The 22,128-nt window shown below is 42.7% G+C and overlaps 1 protein-coding gene across 1 annotated transcript in view; it reads left to right on the plus strand.

The window, feature by feature from the left end:
• The window catches only part of LOC134957881 (pancreatic alpha-amylase-like), a 190,000-nt gene that overhangs the window by 23,932 nt on the left and 143,940 nt on the right, over positions 1 to 22,128 (plus strand). The gene's annotated exons all lie outside the window — the stretch shown is intronic.

The raw sequence follows: 22,128 nt of genomic DNA on the forward strand, positions 1-22,128 counted from the left end.
CATTTGACATCTGTTGTACTGCATCTTTTTTATATATTTCATACAGATATCTTTGTTTTTGACCAGTACACTCTCGTTTGTATTGTCTATTTTCTATTTTATGTTATTTTTTTTGTGTATTTTGTTGGTACTTGTAGATATATACACATGTATATTGATTTGCGTATTTTATTTGCTGCTGCTTGGTGAAGTGTGCTTTATACTCAGGGAATGGTCTACATTTGAAAATGGTGTATTACACTTGATTACAGACCCTAGATTTATACTGAGGGTCTGATTAGTTGGAGGATAAAACATCTATCTCGTTTATTGAGAGATGTAGACACCTGACTGGTACTTGTTTGTACCGCTTTCTGATTTGCACACTTATCAGCAGCAAATATGATCTCTTTATTGTTCTGTTTATTGTCACGACTGCTTTGTTGTTGTGATTACTTTTGGTGTTTTGAATATTATGATACAGTTTGTTCTACTGGCCTGTCTGGCTCCTTTCTCCCAGAACATTCAATTTTAAAGTTGATCTGGTTGTGATTTAATTGATATATTTACACCTATGGGCGATGGGATATTGTTATGGTGCATACTTTATAGTATCCGTGAGCAATAATTGAGTGGCGTTGTGCCCGCTGTCAATGTTACATGGTAACCGATAAACATGCACGATATAGCCTGTGCGCTCCGGCTCTCTTCCTGCTTGCGGTCCATTGACCAGAAGCCGTAAGTGGTGTGTGCACGGCCAGCCGCGGCGGCGGCGAGTGGCACATTGAGCCTGTGAACGAGCTTGTAGGTGAGTCCTGAGATTAGCATGACATGTGTGTTGGTAATGAGATGGGTGTCATTTCGTGGATGCACTATTTGGGGTATATGTAGTTATATGAATTGTGACCCGGATTGATGACGTCACTGATAGAGTTTATTGGTGCCCTTTTTTGAATGCTTTGGGCTATATGAGGAGCCAGACAGGCACTATCAGCTTTGCTGCTGGATCATTGAGGGGAAAATACTCCTGTTGTTGCTGAGTTGCTATGATGTGCCTCCTGATGAAGGCCCCCTGTGGGCAGAAAACGTTTGAGAAACGTGGAAACTGAGTATATTATGCTGAATTTACATTAAAACAATTTTTTTTTAAATAAAAATCTGGAGAGTGCCCCCTATGGAACATTATATATATATATATATACACAAAAGCAGAGGGGTTTGGCTCTCTCTCCTAATGATTTACTGCGCCGGATGCCTGCAACCAATATTGATACTGTAACAAGATGAGTCAGCACTCCTGATGACTAAACAAGAGACTCTTAGCACATAGGGGGTCATTCCGAGTTGTTCACTCTGTATTTTTTTCTTGCAACGGAGCGATTAGTCGCTAATGCGCATGCGCAATGTCCGCAGTGCGACTGCGCCAAGTAAATTTGCTATGCAGTTAGGTATTTTACTCACGGCATTACAAGGTTTTTCTTCGTTCTGGTGATCGTAATGTGATTGACAGGAAGTGGGTGTTTCTGGGCGGAAACAGGCCGTTTTATGGGTGTGTGCGAAAAAACGCTACCGTTTCTGGGAAAAACGCGGGAGTGGCTGGAGAAACGGAGGAGTGTCTGGGCGAACGCTGGGTGTGTTTGTGACGTCAAACCAGGAACGACAAACACTGAACTGATCGCAGATGCCGAGTAAGTGTGGAGCTACTCAGAAACTGCTAAGAAGTGTCTATTCGCTATTTTGCTAATCTTTCGTTCGCAATTTTGATAAGCTAAGATTCACTCCCAGTAGGCGGCGGCTTAGCATGTGCAATGCTGCTAAAAGCAGCTTGCGAGCGAACAACTCGGAATGACCCCCATAGTTTCCAAAGGCAACGTTTCAGTGCCGTTTAATGGAGTGGCACTTTCGTCAGGTATCAACATTACAGTGTACACAAACTTACCTATATAGGCCCATACACCAGTGACTCGCGCTGATCCGTTGGCGGGACAGGCTCCTGGCCGGCCGGCGCAGTTATAGTGACGTCATCCCTTGATGAATCATCACTGTGCTCCCCATCACCATAGCTACATGTAAACAGGTTACAGAAACATAGCAGGGTATATTTGAACTGGTACCGCTTGTCTATCTAAAAGACATCCAATACATATACATAGTTCATTCTTAACAGACTATTACATAAACAGAAGGTCTAGAGCAGTGATTTTCAACCGTTTTCCATTCGGAGCACGCCAAACAAAATTCTAAAATTGCCAAGGCACACTATCAGTACCCCACGAACAACCCCCCCCCCCCCCCAAAAAAAAAAAAAAACAACAACAACACACTTTGGCCCACATGGGGACTTAAAACACACATTGGTCCCCACAGTAATTGCACATATTGTGTACCCCCACAGCAATTACACACATCCCCCCCCCACAGTAATTACACATATTGTCCTGCCACATTAATTGCATGTATTGTCCCCCCACAGTAATTACACATATCATCCCCGCCCAGCAATTACACACATTGGCCCCCCCACACACACAGTAATTACACACATGGGCCCCCCACAGTTATTACACATATTGGCCCCCACATTAATTCTGCACACTGTTCACACAGCTATTACTGTAAAATTCATACAAATACACTGGACCATACCTGTAAGGTTTCAGTATCACTTTTGCTTTTGCCTCTCCCTCCCTCAGCGTCAGCCGGCAGGGGTTAATGCAGCCATGAGCAGTGAGGTGCAGCAGGGAGCAGCACTTTGCTGGCGGCTGGCAGGCAGGGGTTAATGCAGCCGTAAGCAGTGAGGAGCAGTAGGGAGCAGCACTTGCCTGGCGACGGCAGCGGCGGGCGGGCAGCCGGGCTTGCGGCGGGCGGGTGGACAGGCGATGTGTCACGCTGCATTGCCAAAGTTCACCAGTGTGATGACGGGCAGCGCATCTCTGGCGGCACATCTGAAAGCCACTGGCGGCACACTAGTGTGCCGCGGCACAGTGGTTTAAAACCACTGGTCTAGAGGATGCTATATAGTTGAGCAACGAAAGCTAGATTTATCCCTACCATAGTTTCAATGTCTTACCAGGAGAATAACCCCATTTACATATATGTCTATAAGTAGTAACTTAAGGGGGGTACTCACGGAGCGATATTCTAAGCAATCTGACTAGATTGCTTAGAATTTGAGTATTATTGCTCCGTGTGTACCCCCTACAGCGATAGCGATGCGCAGCCCCGCGCATCGCTATCGCTACTGCTAGATTGGCCTGCAGTGCCAGCACACATCTCTACCGCTCAGCACACATCTCTCCCTCATCGGCCCATCTATATGGGCCTTTAAACCAAGATGATCATTCAGACCTTTAGGAGTCAGGGTGCCTAGTTGGTATATCCAGCGGGTTTCTAGTTTCAATAACTTTAGGCCTCTATTACCACCCAGTAATGAGGGGGGCACATGGTCAATCATACGGTATCTCAAAGAGACTAAAGGGTGCGTCGCTGCCGCAAAGTGCCTAGCGACCGGCTGGTCCCCCTGTCCCATATTGAGAGCTGCTTTAATGGATGATCTATGGGCTGCCATACATTCTTTGAACATTTGTTCTGTTTTGCCCACGTATGACAGCCCACAAGGACATATCAGTTGGTAGACTACAAACCTGGAGCAGCATGTTAATCTGTGTTTAATGTAGAGGGTTTTTCCCATTAGTGGGTGTTGAAATTGATCACCCGCTATAAGGTATTGACACGTGGTACATGTACATTTTATGCATCCTTTTCTGTTACTAAGAAAGGTTACTGCATCTTTATTACTATAAACATCAGCTTTAACAAGTCTATCTCTCAGATTCCTACTTCTTGTATAACAGCACATAATCCTAGTCTCATTAAGGTTCAGATCTCCATCTAGAGTATACAAGATGGGGTAAATGGCGCTCGTGTATCTGGATACTTTGCGTGGGCTGCAACCTGTGAATGAAGCACCTCCAAATGACTTCACATAGACAATATTAATAATGGGTTTTCACAGGTGCGCCTGGCATGGATTGTGTCTTGAAAAGAAATATATAGTGGCCTGATTCCTAATTAAAAATACATTGATGCCCTTGACAAATGAGAGATATGGTAATGGTAATGACAATATGCAATAAACGATATTGCAGTAAAAACTGTGTTTTAATTCTGTAAATAAATAGCAAAAAAAAGCATTAATTATTGCTATTTATTTACAGAATTAAAACATAGTTTTTACTTCAATATCGTTTATTGCATATTGTCATTACCATTACCATATCTCTCATTTGTCAAGGGCATCAATGTATTTTTAATTAGGAATCAGGCCACTATATATTTCTTTTCAAGACACAATCCATGTCAGATCTCCATCTGACTGCATTATAGGCCAAAGTCTATGTGCAGTCTGTTGGAAGCCTCTACTATGTGGATTATATTGACTAACCCATGGCATGATGTCATCAGATTCTTTATTCTTAGAAGGTGCCAATAATTGTTGGTGATTCATAGCTAATGCTTTGGTTTTAGCTGCTAACAGCATATCTGGGTGATTTCCTCGCTCCCTGAATTTGGACAGCATGACATCCATTTGTGCCTCAGCTAATTACAATATGTAAAAGCTGTGAATACGGGAGCCCCCATTTCAACGGATCTGGATGGCAGCTGTGGTAGTGTAATAGGTTATTTCTATCGGTAGATTTTGCATACGAAGATGTAAAGATTTGCCCATCAAGTAAATTGATCTGCACATCTAAAAAGTGAATGCTAACTTCACTGACAGTATAAGTAAACTTAACTGGATGCTGTTTGCTAATATGATTATTTATCAATTCCATGAAGGATTCTTTGGTTCCTTGCCAAAAAATAAGCAGATCATCGATGTAGCGGTAATAGAACGCGATCTTGTCATCGAAAAATACATCTTGCTCCACCTCAAACATGTACATATTAGAGTACAATGGGGCCACACTGGACTCCATCGCAAAACCCCTACACTGTAAGTAGAATTTACCATCGAATAAAAAGAAATTCTTAGTTAACATCATTTGGAGCAACTCTATACAGAAATCCAGGTCAGGGCCAGTATATAGCATACTATTGTTCAAAAACTTTTTGGCAGCTGCCAAGCCCATATCATGCGGGATTATTGTATAAAGACTTGTTATGTCTACACTACATAGTAGTGTGGGTTTAGTTAAGGTAGGCAAATCATTAATCTTCCTAAGTAACGTACTGGTGTCAAGTAGGTATCTAGAGTGACACTGGATACTGGGTTAAAAGAGTGAGTCTAAGTACAGTGAGGTGGGCTGGAAAAGAGAATGTCTGGCCGATATTATTGGTCGGCCAGGCGGCCGTTCCATTGATTTATGTATTGTTGGAGTTCTGTATAATAATGGGACCAAAGGATAACAAGGTAATAATGCTTTACGCAAATTGTCATTAATAATACCACACACAACTGCTTGATCTAAATAATCTGAAAGTTCTTTAGTATACATAGTTGTACGGTCTTTAGGCAAGCGCCGATAGGTCTGAGTCACTAAGTTGATGGTAAATTTCAGCTTTATAATCACATAGACTTTGAATGACTAAGGCCCCGCTTTATCGTCCGGTCTAAACACTAGTTCTGTATTGGCCGCCAATTGGTCTAATGCCTGGACTTCAACTTTTGACAGGTTGTATCGTAATTTAGTTGTTTTATCGAGCACTGTCTCCTGCTCTAGGAGTCGCATGAATGTCCTGATCGAGGCATTATTAGACTGAGGCTCAAAAGACGATCTAGACAAGATTCTCTGCAATTGTGTAGGTATAGCAGCCATATTCGGTCCTGGTAATGCTGTTTTTTTTTTAAAATATTCTTTTAGTATTAGTTGACGATTCAACTTATACTGCTCAGTCTTTATTTGTAATGCATCCATTTTGTTCGTAGGCACAAAGGCTAAACCTTTGGACAAGACCCGTTCCTCAATTGGGTTTAATTCACAGTCAGACAAGTTGATCACTAGGTTTTGAGATTTTTCGGTGGCCTCCCCACTCGCTTTTTTAATTTGCCACTGATGTCCTCGTCGGGTATAGGATCGCCGTCGTCGCGTCCCCGAGCCCATGTGGCTACCCCTTAAGGGCCCTGTTTACCTTGAGGATTTTATATATTATCAGAATCGCTAGCAGTTGGTGTATGGTCATGCGATGACTCCGAATCTCGTGTATGCTGTATTCGTCGCCTAAAGAAAGGTTTTTTTGCCTCCTTTCTAGGCTGATTATCATTCCACCTGTAGACATTATTATGTTAGTAGTCCATATCGACCTTGTGCTTTTTTTCATTTTTAAATTTTATCAGGTCTCGTTTATATGATTGGATCTGGTTGTTACGTTTATCATACCAGTTGTTAACCGTGCCTGCTTCTAGGTTAGGTTTATGGATCCTCTCTAATGCTGCTATTTTGTCCTTAAGCAAATTCATTTCTTTTGTAGATTGCTCAATTATGAGCATCAAATCCATTGAACATCTGTTCATCATAATACCAACCCATTTACGGCAGAAATTTGGGTCATTACACCCGATGGTCGGGGAATTTCTCATTCGTAACCCCCGCGGTATTTTTTTACAGTGATGATAATCACTTAGAGATAAACAATGGTAGTAAAAGTCAGTCTCCTTACATTTCCATTTTAATAAGTTCCAATAGACTTGTTCCAGAGAGGATGCCTCCTCTTGCTCGTTCAGCACTTCTTTGTAAAGGATGCCCTCAGCCTCTGCATCTGAGTAACCATGGGTATCACCCAATGGGTATACCATGTTTGTGTAGCCACTGGTATCCTCCTGCAGTCGCTGTTCCGTCATCATGCAACCAGTATAGGTAACACAATCCAAGTACTGATGGTGCAGTAATATCAAGTAAAATACCCGAGCACTAGAATGGTAGCTGCTCCGGGTTACACACAAATTTCCAGCAGTGGTGATTACTGCCTGCAATAAGAATCCTGGGGTAGGAAAGTCACTGGCATATGAAGCAGCATGTATATGTGTGGAGGAGCCTTGGCCAGAGCGATTCACCTGTGCAGGATGTACCGTTCACATGAACACAAAAGCAGAGGGATCCGGCTCTCTCTCCTAATGATTTACTGCGCCGGGTGCCAAGCATGGGAGGTAGAGAGTGAGGTCCATTGAACAGAGAAATCATGCATTTCTAGGATAGGAAATGTGTGTCTTACCTCCTTGATTAACTTCACGGCATTACTCCCATGCTGTTTGGTAAACTGAAGACATGTTACTAATCAAACAGAGCAGCTGTGCAAAAATCTCCCTTAAGAAGGCAAGGTAGTAGTGTCAGTTTGGAAGTGGAGGGGTATGTCCAAAGTATTAAAAAAATGCCTAAGGAGGATTTAACTTGATGACCGATTCTGGAAAACTTTTTGACGTACAATGGTCTGCAATCATCCTGACAAAATCGTATATAATCAGGGTGTTTTAAAAAAAAGTAACTCAAACTTTTTCCATCCTCACATATTACTCGTGGTGCTGTGAGTTCTGCTGGAATGTCCTTTATTGTGATTAGCCACGACCCTGTTTGCTGGAACAGTTTCACCCAAGACAGGATAGTTTTGTTTGGTGGTGCAGATCTCTGGAAATTGTCCTACAGCCCAGCTGCTATGGATAACCCGCAAGGTCTGTGCATTCCACGCAGTAGAACGCATCATAGGGACACCAAATCGGAACCGGAATTGACACAAACACTCATTATTCCAGTAACGAGGGAAACAGAGTACACAGTTTTACTGGAAATCATGTTACGTTCCATGCCATGGAATGCACTACACATAGGGAATAATACTCTAATGTATAGTGATCTCAATATACTGTATAAAGTATTATAAAATAGTGAAATATCAAAAATGCACAAATACACTGCTGTAATAGTGAGCTCAGAATCTCTCACCAAAAAGTACACATAACACAAAAACAGAAAAAGAAAACATAAATGTAAAAAAGAAGAAAAAATAAAAATATTTTTTCTTATCGTAGAAACAATTTTGTTTGTTATAAACACAAAAAAATATGTTTAATATGTAAAAGAAAAGAAGATTCTGTTTAGTATTGTAGCCCAAACACCAAAAGACATTATATAGAATAGATTTACTTAATTCCTGTGGTACTAAGGTATCAAGCTCAGACTGTACAGTGGGGATCGAAAGTTTGGGCACCCCAGGCAAAAATTCATTTTAATGTGCAAAAAGAAGCCAAGGAAAGATGGATAAATCTCCAAAAGGCATCAAATTACAGATTAGACATTCTTATAACATGTCAAAAAAAAGTTTGATTTTATTTCCATCATTTACACTTTCAAAAGAACAGAAAACAAAAAATGGCGTCTGCAAAAGTTTGGGCACCCTGCAGAGTTAATACCTTGTACTGCCCCCTTTGGCAAGTATCACAGCTTGTAAACGCTTTTTGTAGCCAGCCAAGAGTCTTTCAATTCTTGTTTGAGGTATCTTCGCCCATTCTTCCTTACAAAAGTCTTCCAGTTCTTTGAAATTCCTGGGCTGTCTGTGACGCACTGCTCTTTTAAGGTCTATCCATAGATTTCCAATTATATTGAGGTCAGGAGATTGTGAAGGCCATGGCAAAACCTTCAGTTTACGCCTCTTGATGTAATCCACCGTGGATTTTGAGGTGTGTTTAGGATCATTATCCATTTGTAGGAGCCAGCCTCTCTTTTACTTCAGCTTTTTCACAGATGGCATCAAGTTAGCGTCCAAAATTTGCTGGAATCTTATTGAATCCATTTTTCCTTCTACTCGTGAAATGTTCCCTGTGCCACTGGCTGCAATACAACCCCAAAGCATGATTGATCCACCCCCATGCTTAACAGTTGGACAGAGGTTCTTTTCATTAAATTCTGTGCCCTTCCTTCTCCAAATGTACCTTTGCTCATTCCAGCAAAAAAGTTCTATTTTAACCTCATCAGTCCACAGAACTTTATTCCAAAATGCATCAGGCTTGTCTATATGTTCATTTGCAACTTCAAACGCTGATTTTTGTGGTGAGGACGTAGAAGAGGTTTTCTTCTGATGACTCTTCCATGAAGACCATATTTGTACAAGTATCTCTTTATAGTGGAATAGTGTACCACAACTCCAGTGTCTGCCAGATCTTCCTGGAGGGATCGTGAAGTCAAACGTGGATTTTGACTTGCTTTTCTCACAATCCTGCGAGCTGTTCTGTCTGATATTTTTCTTGGTCTTCAAGATCTTGCTTTAACTTCCACTGTTCCTGATGACTGCCATTTCTTAATTACATTCCGAACAGAGGATATGGGCATCTGATAACGCTTTGCTATCTTCTTATAGGCTTCTCCTGCTTTGTGAGCGTCAACTATTCTCAGTTTCAGTGTTCTACACAACTGCTTAGTGGAACCCATGGTGCTGATTGTTGGAGCAAGGTCAGATGAGTCTGGGCTTTTAAAACCTTTGAGATTGACATCACCTGGTCTTTCCAGACGATGATTGAGAACAATCCATGACACTGCCAGGTCTCAGCTGTCCAAAGGGGGCAGTACAAGGTATTAACTCTGCAGGGTGCCCAAACTTTTGCAGACGCCATTTTTTGTTTTCTGTTCCTTTGATAGTGTAAATGATGGAAATAAAATCAAACTTTTTTTGACATGTTATAAGAATGTCTAATCTGTAATTTGATGCCTTTTGGAGATTTTTCCATCTTTCCTTGGCTTCTTTTTGCACATTAAAATGAATTTTTGCCTGGGGTGCCCAAACTTTCGATCCCCACTGTATATTAATTTCATTTCACTGGCTTTGCTATTGGTGGTTATTGGTGTGCACTGGGGTCACCAGTGGGGTGGCTGTTCTTTACCACAGCTGTTGGGTTGTTCCTGTGCTACTTGTGGATATATTGGCCCTCATTCCGAGTTGTTCGCTCGCAAGGCGATTTTAGCAGTATTGCACATGCTAAGCCGCCGCCTACTGGGAGTGAATCTTAGCTTCATAAAATTGCGAACGAAAGATTCGCAATATTGCGATTACACATCTCGTAGCAGTTTCAGAGTAGCTTCAGACTTACTCGGCATCTGCGATCAGTTCAGTGCTTATCGTTCCTGGTTTGACGTCACAAACACACCCAGCGTTCGCCCAGACACTCCTCCGTTTCTCCAGCCACTCCCGCGTTTTTTCCGGAAACGGTAGCGTTTTTTCCCACACGCCCATAAAACGGCCTGTTTCCGCCCAGTAACACCCATTTCCTGTCAATCACACTACGATCGCCTGAGCGAAGAAAAAGCGGTGAGTAAAAATCCAAACTTCATAGCAAATTTACTTGGCGCAGTCGCAGTGCGGACATTGCGCATGCGCACTAAGCGGAAAAACGCTGCGATGCGAAGAAATTTTCAGAGCGAACGACTCGGAATGACCTCCATTGTTTGTTGGCTTTCTGGTCTGGCTGTAGTTTGCTAGTTCTTTAGGGTTTGTGTTGTTGGTGTGCGAAACCCATAGCATGAGTTGCGCACCCACATTAGGTGTTGGAAGGGCTTTTGTTTGTTTTTTACCCTTTTTTTATGTTCCTCTTATAAAGCAATAATAAAAATTAAGTTTTTCACCTTCAGATGGGTCACTCATTTCACCGCCCCCTCCCCTCCTGTTATATTTGTGTGTTTGTATTTTCTGGACATATTTGCTAATTAGTGGATACTGTTCCTTTGGGTGAGATATTTGTTAGTGCATGCTATGGTATGAGTGAGGCATTTTGCCTCTTGTACTTGGTGTGGTGTTTGGTTGATTTTTTTTTCTGTGAGTCACTGGTTGGCTGGCTAAAGAGTCTGCTTGTTGATGGGGATGTACTGGGTTATGGACATGGATCAATTGTTTACTCATAGGTTATAGCCTTGCTGGTTTTGGAGGATTTTTGTACATTGGGGTCTGTCGGCAGTGTGTTTGTTAGTTCCAGACTCCATGTATGGATTTGTTTGTAAATCATGTGTTTCATTGTGGATTTTTCTAGTTAACCATGTTTTATTTTGTGTTGTGTTGTGTCTGGGATGCGCTGTTGTCACAACCTTAGAGGGGACCAAGTGAGTGGTAGTGCCACTGGCATTAACTCTGGCTGTGGCATGTGCATTGCGTTCACTTCTCAGTGCAGTTGTTGGATGTTGTTCTCTCCTGGTGATCCCCCTATTTGTCACTTTTATTTTTCTTGGGCCATATAGGGTATATTAGTTTATGGTAGGTGTGCAGTTGATCAGTTAGGGGCTGTTTGTCTTCGCTCTCTGGTTGTGGTAACCATTGGTTATCTTGCATTGGTGGAAAAGCATAATCAGTTGTGCCTACTTTTGAAAAAACATTTCAGGAAGATTGTGAAAGTAACACGGTCACCTATAAACGTGGACATCTATTGCTACATCTTAGAGGTGTGTCATGAAAATCACTTACTGTACATCCAAATGTAAATGAGCCTCGAAGTTAGTAAGATCTGCTTGTTGAAGAAAAGACACTGATATTTTGCAGGATTTGTTCATGTATTGTGTTTTATAAGAGGTTCCATATACTGTAAGTGGCCAGGAGAAACCTTATTTAAATGCATGTAGCCAGAGGGATCACTGTGCCTTATAACCAATGCAGGGAAATGGCTCTGATGAACCCATTTCAATGTATGTATCACTGATTTTTTTTTTTTTTCACCCAAGAATGTAATAGCTACATAATTGGGTAAGGTGCAATCAGGGAGATTGCTGGACTATTCAGGGAGTGAGGGAGATTGCTGCTATTTCAGGGAGTCTTCTGCAGAATGAGTGAGTGTAGGCAACTACGCGCAGGAGAAGGCAATCGCAGAGTATTGATTGGGGTAAGCTAGTGTCACAACCGAGGGAGGAGCTAATGAGTGGTAGTTGCATGTGTCTAGTGTTCACTTTTCAGTGCGCTGACATCTGCTTTCATTGCCACCTTTCACTCTTTAGCTCCTATTGCAATTTATTTTTCAATAAATTGTGATGATTTTTGTCAAATAAAGTCTGTCTTTGAGTGCACGATATTATTGTTTGTGATAAGAATTGTCAACCGATAGTCAAATTATCATGTATGCATTTATTTTGTTCCTGTTTTAATCTACCCCAATATCTGGAGCTGTGGAACACTTTTCTACCGCCACAAACCAATGACTAGTAAAGTAAGTTAGAGCAGTGGTATGAGCAACCAAGAAGCCTTATGATCAAATAATTGGAATTGGACAATTAGAATAAGGCACCATTTCAGAAAGTATGTGGAACCTTAAACATCACACCCATTTGTGCTTATGAAACATCTAATTCCAAAACCATGGCCATTACTATGCAGTTGCACCCCCCACCCCCATGCACACCACGACTCCGTTTGCTGTTATTACAGTTTTCTATGAAAAAATCCACTTAGTAAGGAACATGTCTGTTGGGCGTTAACATCTATTTAGTCACTAGAGCATTTGTGAGCTTGGACACATTTGCTGGGCAAATGAGATGCTGCTTTTACGTACCTTAGCACTTGGCAGTCCCTTTATGTGAGCTTGTGTGGCTGTCTACTATGTATGTGGCTGAGATGTTGTTACTCCTACTAGAGATGTGCACCGGAAATTTTTCGGGTTTTGTGTTTTGGTTTTGGGTTCGGTTCCGTGGCCGTGTTTTGGGTTAGAACGCGTTTTGGCAAAACCTCACCGAATTTTTTTTGTCGGATTCGGGTGTGTTTTGGATTCGGGGTGTTTTTTTCAAAAAACCCTAAAAAACAGCTTAAATCATAGAATTTGGGGGTCATTTTGATCCCAAAGTATTATTAACCTCAATAACCATAATTTCCACTAATTTTCAGTCTATTCTGAACACCTCACACCTCACAATATTATTTTTAGTCCTAAAATTTGCACCGAGGTCGCTGGATGACTAAGCTCAGCGACCCAAGTGGCCGACACAAACACCTGGCCCATCTAGGAGTGGCACTGCAGTGTCACGCAGGATGGCCCTACCAAAAAACACTCCCCAAACAGCACATGACGCAAAGAAAAAAAGAGGCGCAATGAGGTAGCTGTGTGACTAAGATAAGTGACCCAAGTGGCCGACACAAACACCTGGCCCATCTAGTAGTGGCACTGCAGTGTCACGCAGGATGGCCCTTCCAAAAAACACTCCCCAAACAGCACATGACGCAAAGAAAAAAAGAGGCGCAATGAGGTAGCTGTGTGAGTAAGCTAAGCGACCCTAGTGGCCGACACAAACACCTGGCCCATCTAGGAGTGGCACTGCAGTGTCAGGCCGGATGGCCCTTCCAAAAAATACTCCCCAAACAGCACATGACGCAAAGAAGAAAAAAAAGAGGCGCAATGAGGTAGCTGTGTGACTAAGATAAGTGACCCTAGTGGCCGACACAAACACCTGGCCCATCTAGGAGTGGCACTGCAGTGTCACGCAGGATGGCCCTTCCAAAAAACACTCCCCAAACAGCACATGACGCAAAGAAGAAAAAAAAGAGGCGCAATGAGGTAGCTGTGTGACTAAGATAAGCGACCCTAGTGGCCGACACAAACACCTGGCCCATCTAGGAGTGGCACTGCAGTGTCACGCAGGATGGCCCTTCCAAAAAACACTCCCCAAACAACACATGACGCAAAGAAAAATGAAAGAAAAAAGAGGTGCAAGATGGAATTGTCCTTGGGCCCTCCCACCCACCCTTATGTTGTATAAACAGGACATGCACACTTTAACCAACCCATCATTTCAGTGACAGGGTCTGCCACACGACTGTGACTGAAATGATGGGTTGATTTGGGCCCCCACCAAAAAAGAAGCAATTAATCTCTCCTTGCACAAACTGGCTCTACAGAGGCAAGATGTCCACCTCATCATAATCCTCCAATTCATCACCGTGTACATCCCCCTCCTCACAGATTATCAATTCGTCCCCACTGGAATCCACCATCACAGCTCCCTGTGTACTTTGTGGAGGCAATTGCTGCTGGTGAATGTCTCCATGGAGGAATTGATTATAATTCATTTTAATGAACATCATCTTCTCCACATTTTCTGGAAGTAACCTCGTACGCCGATTGCTGACAAGGTGAGCGGCGGCACTAAACACTCTTTCGGAGTACACACTTGTGGGAGGGCAACTTAGGTAGAATAAAGCCAGTTTGTGCAAGGGCCTCCAAATTGCCTCTTTTTCCTACCAGTATACGTACGGACTGTCTGACGTGCCTACTTGGATGCGGTCACTCATATAATCCTCCACCATTCTTTCAATGGTGAGAGAATCATATGCAGTGACAGTAGACGACATGTCCGTAATCGTTGTCAGGTCCTTCAGTCCGGACCAGATGTCAGCATCAGCAGTCGCTCCAGACTGCCCTGCATCACCGCCAGCGGGTGGGCTCGGAATTCTGAGCCTTTTCCTCGCACCCCCAGTTGCGGGAGAATGTGAAGGAGGAGATGTTGACAGGTCGCGTTCCGCTTGACTTGACAATTTTCTCACCAGCAGTTCTTTGAACCCCTGCAGACTTGTGTCTGCCGGAAAGAGAGATACAACGTAGGTTTTAAATCTAGGATCGAGCACGGTGGCCAAAATGTAGTGCTCTGATTTCAACAGATTGACCACCCGTGAATCCTTGTTAAGCGAATTAAGGGCTCCATCCACAAGTCCCACATGCCTAGCGGAATCGCTCAGTGTTAGCTCCTCCTTCAATGTCTCCAGCTTCTTCTGCAAAAGCCTGATGAGGGGAATGACCTGACTCAGGCTGGCAGTGTCTGAACTGACTTCACGTGTGGCAAGTTCAAAAGGTTGCAGAACCTTGCACAACGTTGAAATCATTCTCCACTGCGCTTGAGACAGGTGCATTCCACCTCCAATATCGTGCTCAGTTGTATAGGCTTGAATGGCCTTTTGCTGCTCCTCCAACCTCTGAAGCATATAGAGGGTTGAATTCCACCTCGTTACCACTTCTTGCTTCAGATGATGGCAGGGCAGGTTCAGGCGTTTTTGGTGTTGCTCCAGTCTTCTGTACATGGTGCCTGTACGCCGAAAGTGTCCCGCAATTCTTCTGGCCACCGACAGCATCTCTTGCACGCGCCTCTCGTTTTTTAAATAATTCTGCACCACCAAATTCAAGGTATGTGCAAAACATGGGACATGCTGGAATTTGCCCATATTTAATGCACACACAATATTGCTGGCGTTGTCCGATGCCACAAATCCACAGGAGAGTCCAATTGGGGTAAGCCATTCTGCGATGATCTTCCTCAGTTGCCGTAAGAGGTTTTCAGCTGTGTGCGTATTCTGGAAAGCGGTGATACAAAGCGTAGCCTGCCTAGGAAAGAGTTGGCGTTTGTGAGATGCTGCTACTGGTGCCGCCGCTGCTGTTCTTGCGGCGGGAGTCAATACATCTACCCAGTGGGCTGTCACAGTCATATAGTCCTGAGTCTGCCCTGCTCCACTTGTCCACATGTCCGTGGTTAAGTGGACATTGGGTACAACTGCATTTTTTAGGACACTGGTGAGTCTTTTTCTGAGGTCTGTGTACATTTTCGGTATCGCCTGCCTAGAGAAATGGAACCTAGATGGTATTTGGTACCGGGGACACAGTACCTCAAACAAGTCTATAGTTGGCTCTGCAGTAATGATGGATACCGGAACCACGTTTCTCACCGCCCAGGATGCCAAGGCCTCAGTTATCCGCTTTGCAGCAGGATGACTGCTGTGATATTTCATCTTCCTCGCAAAGGACTGTTGGACAGTCAATTGCTTGGTGGAAGTAGTAAAAGTGGTCTTACGACTTCCCCTCTGGGATGACCATCGACTCCCAGCAGCAACAACAGCAGCGCCAGCAGCAGTAGGCGTTACACTCAAGGATGCATCGGAGGAATCCCAGGCAGGAGAGGACTCGTCAGAATTGCCAGTGACATGGCCTGCAGGACTATTGGCATTCCTGGGGAAGGAGGAAATTGACACTGAGGGAGTTGGTGGGGTGGTTTGCGTGAGCTTGGTTACAAGAGGAAGGGATTTACTGGTCAGTGGACTGCTTCCGCTGTCGCCCAAAGTTTTTGAACTTGTCACTGACATGATGAATGCGCTGCAGGTGACGTATAAGGGAGGATGTTCCGAGGTGGTTAACGTCCTTACCCCTACTTATTACAGCTTGACAAAGGCAACACATGGCTTGACACCTGTTGTCCGCATTTGTGTTGAAATAATTCCACACCGAAGAGCTGATTTTTTTGGTATTTTCACCAGGCATGTCAATGGCCATATTCCTCCCACGGACAACAGGTGTCTCCCCGGGTGCCTGACTTAAACAAACCACCTCACCATCAGAATCCTCCTTGTCAATTTCCTCCCCAGCGCCAGCAACACCCATATCCTCCTCATCCTGGTGTACTTCAACACTGACATCTTCAATCTGACTATCAGGAACTGGACTGCGGGTGCTCCTTCCAGCACTTGCAGGGGGCATGCAAATGGTGGAAGGCGCATGCTCTTCACGTCCAGTGTTGGGAAGGTCAGGCATCGCAACCGACACAATTGGACTCTCCTTGTGGATTTGTGATTTCGAAGAACGCACAGTTCTTTGCTGTGCTTTTGCCAGCTTAAGTCTTTTAATTTTTCTAGCGAGAGGCTGAGTGCTTCCATCCTCATGTGAAGCTGAACCACTAGCCATGAACATAGGCAGGGCCTCAGCCGTTCCTTGCCACTCCGTGTGGTAAATGGCATATTGGCAAGTTTACGCTTCTCCTCCGACGATTTTATTTTAGATTTTTGAGTCCTTTTTTTACTGATATTTTGTGTTTTGGATTTTACATGCTCTGTACTATGACATTGGGCATCGGCCTTGGCAGACGACGTTGATGAAAATTCATCGTCTCGGCCATGACTAGTGGCAGCAGCTTCAGCACGAGGTGGAAGTGGATCTTGATCTTTCCCTATTTTTGGAACCTCAACATTTTTGTTCTCCATATTTTAATAGGCACAACTAAAAGGCACCTCAGGTAAACAATGGAGATGGATGGATACTAGTATACTTATGGATGACGAGTGACTGACGACACAGAGGTAGCTACAGCCGTGGACTACCGTACTGCGTCTGCTAGTATAGAGATGATAATGATATAAAAAATATATATATATCACTACTGCAGGTATATATAATATAATTACGGACCTGCTGGACACTGTCAGCAGACTCCTAAACTACTAGTATGAAGAAGATAGAAAAAAAAAAAACCCCACCACAGGTAGGTATACAATTATGGACGAGCATTGACGACACAGAGGTAGCTACAGCCGTGGACTACCGTACTGCGTCTGCTAGTATAGAGATGATAATGATATAAAAAATATATATATATCACTACTGCAGGTATATATAATATAATGACGGACCTGCTGGACACTGTCAGCAGACTCCTAAACTACTAGTATGAAGAAAACAGAAAAAAAAACCCCACCACAGGTAGGTATACAATTATGGACGAGCACTGACGACAGAGGTAGCTACAGCCGTGGACTACCGTACTGCGTCTGCTAGTATAGAGATAATAATGATATAAAAAATATATATATATCACTACTGCAGGTATATATAATATAATGACGGACCTGCTGGACACTGTCAGCAGACTCCTAAACTACTAATATGAAGAAGATAGAAAAAAAAACCCCACCACAGGTAGGTATACAATTATGGACGAGCACTGACGACACAGAGGTAGCTACAGCCGTGGACTACCGTACTGCGTCTGCTAGTATAGAGATGATAATGATATAAAAAATATATATATATCACTACTGCAGGTATATATAATATAATGACGGACCTGCTGGACACTGTCAGCAGACTCCTAAACCACTAGTATGAAGAAGATAGAAAAAAAAAAACCCACCACAGGTAGGTATACAATTATGGACGAGCACTGACGACACAGAGGTAGCTACAGCTGTGGACTACCGTACTGCGTCTGCTAGTATAGAGATGATAATGATATAAAAAATATATATATATCACAACTGCAGGTATATATAATATAATGACGGACCTGATGGACACTGTAAGCAGACTCCTAAACTGCTAGTATGAAGAAGATAGAAAAAAAAAACCCCACCACAGGTAGGTATACAATTATGGACGAGCACTGACGACACAGAGGTAGCTACAGCCGTGGACTACCGTACTGCGTCTGCTAGTATAGAGATGATAATGATATAAAAAATATATATATATCACTACTGCAGGTATATATAATATAATGACGGACCTGCTGGACACTGTCAGCAGACTCCTAAACTACTAGTATGAAAAAGATAGAAAAAAAAACCCACCACAGGTAGGTATACAATTATGGACGAGCACTGACGACACAGAGGTAGCTACAGCCGTGGACTACCGTACTGCGTCTGCTAGTATAGAGATGATAATGATATAAAAAATATATATATATCACTACTGCAGGTATATATAATATAATGACGGACCTGCTGGACACTGTCAGCAGACTCCTAAACTGCTAGTATGAAGAAGATAGAAAAAAAAACCCCACCACAGGTAGGTATACAATTATGGACGAGCACTGACGACACAGAGGTAGCTACAGCCGTGGACTACCGTACTGCGTCTGCTAGTATAGAGATGATAATGATATAAAAAATATATATATATCACTACTGCAGGTATATATAATATAATGACGGACCTGCTGGACACTGTCAGCAGACTCCTAAACTACTAGTATGAAGAAGATAGAAAAAAAACCCCCACCACAGGTAGGTATACAATTATGGACGAGCACTGACGACACAGAGGTAGCTACAGCCGTGGACTACCGTACTGCGTCTGCTAGTATAGAGATGATAATGATATAAAAAACATATATATATCACTACTGCAGGTATATATAATATAATGACGGACCTGCTGGACACTGTCAGCAGACTCCTAAACTACTAGTATGAAGAAGATAGAAAAAAAAAACCCACCACAGGTAGGTATACAATTATGGACGAGCACTGACGACACAGAGGTAGCCACAGCCGTGGACTACCGTACTGCGTCTGCTAATATAAAGATGATAAAGATGATAGAGATGAACAAAAAAAATATAACACTACTGCAGGTAAATATTTATATAATATAATGAATGACGGACCTGCTGGACACTGTCAGCAGAATGCGTTTATAGAATAAAAAAAAAAAACACCACAGGAGTGTTTAACTTTTTCTGGCAGACAATATACTGGTGGTCACTGGTCAGTCACACTGGCAGCAAAAGTGTGCACTGTACTCCTGCTATAACTGCACCCCAGTCTCCCCCACAATTCAGCTGTGTGAGCAGTGAGCACTCAGCACAGTCAGATATACATAGATGATATTATCATGCAGCACACTGAGGCTGAGCACAGATATGGTATGTGACTGTGTATCGTTTTTTTTCAGGCAGAGAACGGATTATATTAAATAATAAATAAAACTGGTGGTGGTCAGTCACTAGTAACTATCAGCAAAACTCTGCACTCTGAGTACTCCTAATGCTCCCCAAAATTACTAAGTAATCAACTCAAGTGTCTCTATCTATTCTAACGGAGAGGACGCCAGCCACGTCCTCTCCCTATCAATCTCAATGCACGTGTGAAAATGGCGGCGACGCGCGGCTCCTTATATAGAATCTGAGTCTCGCAATAGAATACGAGCCTCGCGAGAATCCGACAGTGGGATGATGACGTTCGGGCGCGCTCGGGTTAACCGAGCAAGGCGGGAAGATCCGAGTCTGCCTCGGACCCGTATAAAAAGGCTGAAGTTCAGGGGGGTTCGGATTCCCAGGAACCGAACCCGCTCATCTCTAACTCCTACACATTTCCTCTTAACAAAAGTTCTTACAGGTGACGGGGGCAGAACTAGTAAGAAAATTGACAAACTGGAAAGGTAACATCCTATGTCAGTGCCATATTTAAAGTCACTAAGACCCATTCTACAGCAAAAATCTGAATATGGAGATTACGTAGTTGTGTGTAATTTTGTGCCCTTGATAGAAATGTGTGTGGCTAAAATTGGCAATCACACAAAGTGGAAGGTGTCTACATACTTTTAGCCACGTAGTGTAAGTGTGAGGTTGTATTCTGGTTATTGGGTTTTCTTTTCCCTAAAGCACAGGTTCTCAAACTCGGTCCTCAGGACCCCACACAGTGCATGTTTTGCAGGTCTCCTCACAGGATCACAAGTGAAATAATTAGCTCCACCTGTGGACCTTTTAAAATGTGTCAGTGAGTAATTAATACACCTGTGCACCTGCTGAGTTACCTGCAAAACATGCACTGTGTGGGGTCCTGAGGACCGAGTTTGAGAACCTGTGCCCTAAAGTATCACAAATCTTAAGATGTGGTCTTGCCTTCATTTGGCTCAAATCCTAAATTACAAAGACATGACAAAGGGATGTATTTTTGTTAACTAAAGCAGTGAAGGACAATCAGACATACTTCAAGAACAGAATGGAATGCTATCCAACCTTCAAACATGACAAAACAGCATTAAAATAACCTTTTCACTCCCATTTTCCTAAATTCAAACTGCCCACATATGCCTCTCGCTTGCTCTGAAATTCCACTGCATACCATTATATCCTCCCATATTCCAAAAAATAGTGCCACATTTCCTCAGATCACCACTCTCCACAACTCCTTAGATGCCAGAAATGCAATGCCCTTGTATCCATCAAGCCTCCTCACATTCCCAATATTTGCCCAAAAGACCACCCTTACAGCTCTCCCTACCTTTTAAATTCCCAAATCATATTTGTCCTCATTCTTTGTGATGTTTCTATATCTAAGACTCAAAGGGGGTGATTCAGTTGTTTTCCACCATGACTAACACTAGGGGGTGCAAATGAAGCAATTCAATTGTTGCTCCATTTAGATTCTTGTTATCCACGAGGGAGATGTTTCTTCTCGCAACCTCCTGATGTACAAGAAGATATGTGTGCAAAGTTCGTTGGTTGGGTGCCCTAACCACTTCTTAGACGGGTTTAGCCACTTTGTGCGGCCAAAACCCAGTGTTCTTAAGCGCGTCTACACTAATGGGTGCCTACACTAATAGAAACAATTGAATTGCTAAATTGGATGTTTATTTATATAGACGACCAGCAAGGGGCACACAAAAGAATTGAACACCCCCATAGAGTGAAACCGGAATAGAAATGTGAAGCTATTTGTACAAAAGTGTGAAAATATTTGTGGGGTTTTGATGGATTGAGCTTATTATGCCCCAGTTCTGTATACCTAAAACTCTGAAGTTATGTTATGTTGACTGGGGAGAAAGGATGGAGAGCAGATGTGCTACCTGTTTCACACCACTGACCTAACAACTACAAATTCCTAGGCAAAACATTACAGCTTGCAAATCAAATAGAGCTGCCATTGCTAGGTAGACCAGTCAAGTCATTAATTTAAGCAGTACAGTATTAGATGATCTCTCTTCAAAAGTAGTAATACCATATTCTACTAGAGCTGTATCAACGTTTTAAATGGAACCAGCTGCCATTAGGCACATTTGCAGGACAACATCTGGAAGCACTTGTCTTGTTTAACCAGAATTTGTGCTTTTGGTGACACTTGCAATGAGATGTGATAGATAGAATTTCCATGTAAAGTCCATGACTGAGCCTTTATTTTTACACTTGGCAAAGTCTTAGTGTATTTTTCTGTATACCATTAGGCCCGTATGGTTAGTTTATAACTGAGATATGTGGGAGGGGCTTTTAACCCCCTTGTGTCCTGTTCCTTTCAGGTAGGCAGTCCTATATCCTGTGTTGTCATTGAGTTTACAGAGAAAGAATTATGCATGCAAAAACAATACTCCTTTTTTTGTCACAAAGGAGTTAAAAATAATTTTATTTTGTCAATAATATATGTGAAAAGAGATGTAGTGAAACTGGTTATTAATCATGATTCTAAAGTCTTTATGGGGCTCTGTCACCTCTTGCTATGGGTGGGAAGAAGCTATAAATTATAATGTCTCATGACATTTTGGAGATACTTTAAATATTTCACATGGGAGATATTTTAAAGGATCCAAATGCTTATTGGTAAACTTAAAATCTATGGACCCTTATCTGTCTCTGCTAATTGCTGGGCTTTCAGCGGTTATAAATG

Source organism: Pseudophryne corroboree, chromosome 9 (genome assembly GCF_028390025.1).
Source record: "Pseudophryne corroboree isolate aPseCor3 chromosome 9, aPseCor3.hap2, whole genome shotgun sequence".
NCBI lineage: Eukaryota > Metazoa > Chordata > Amphibia > Anura > Myobatrachidae > Pseudophryne > Pseudophryne corroboree.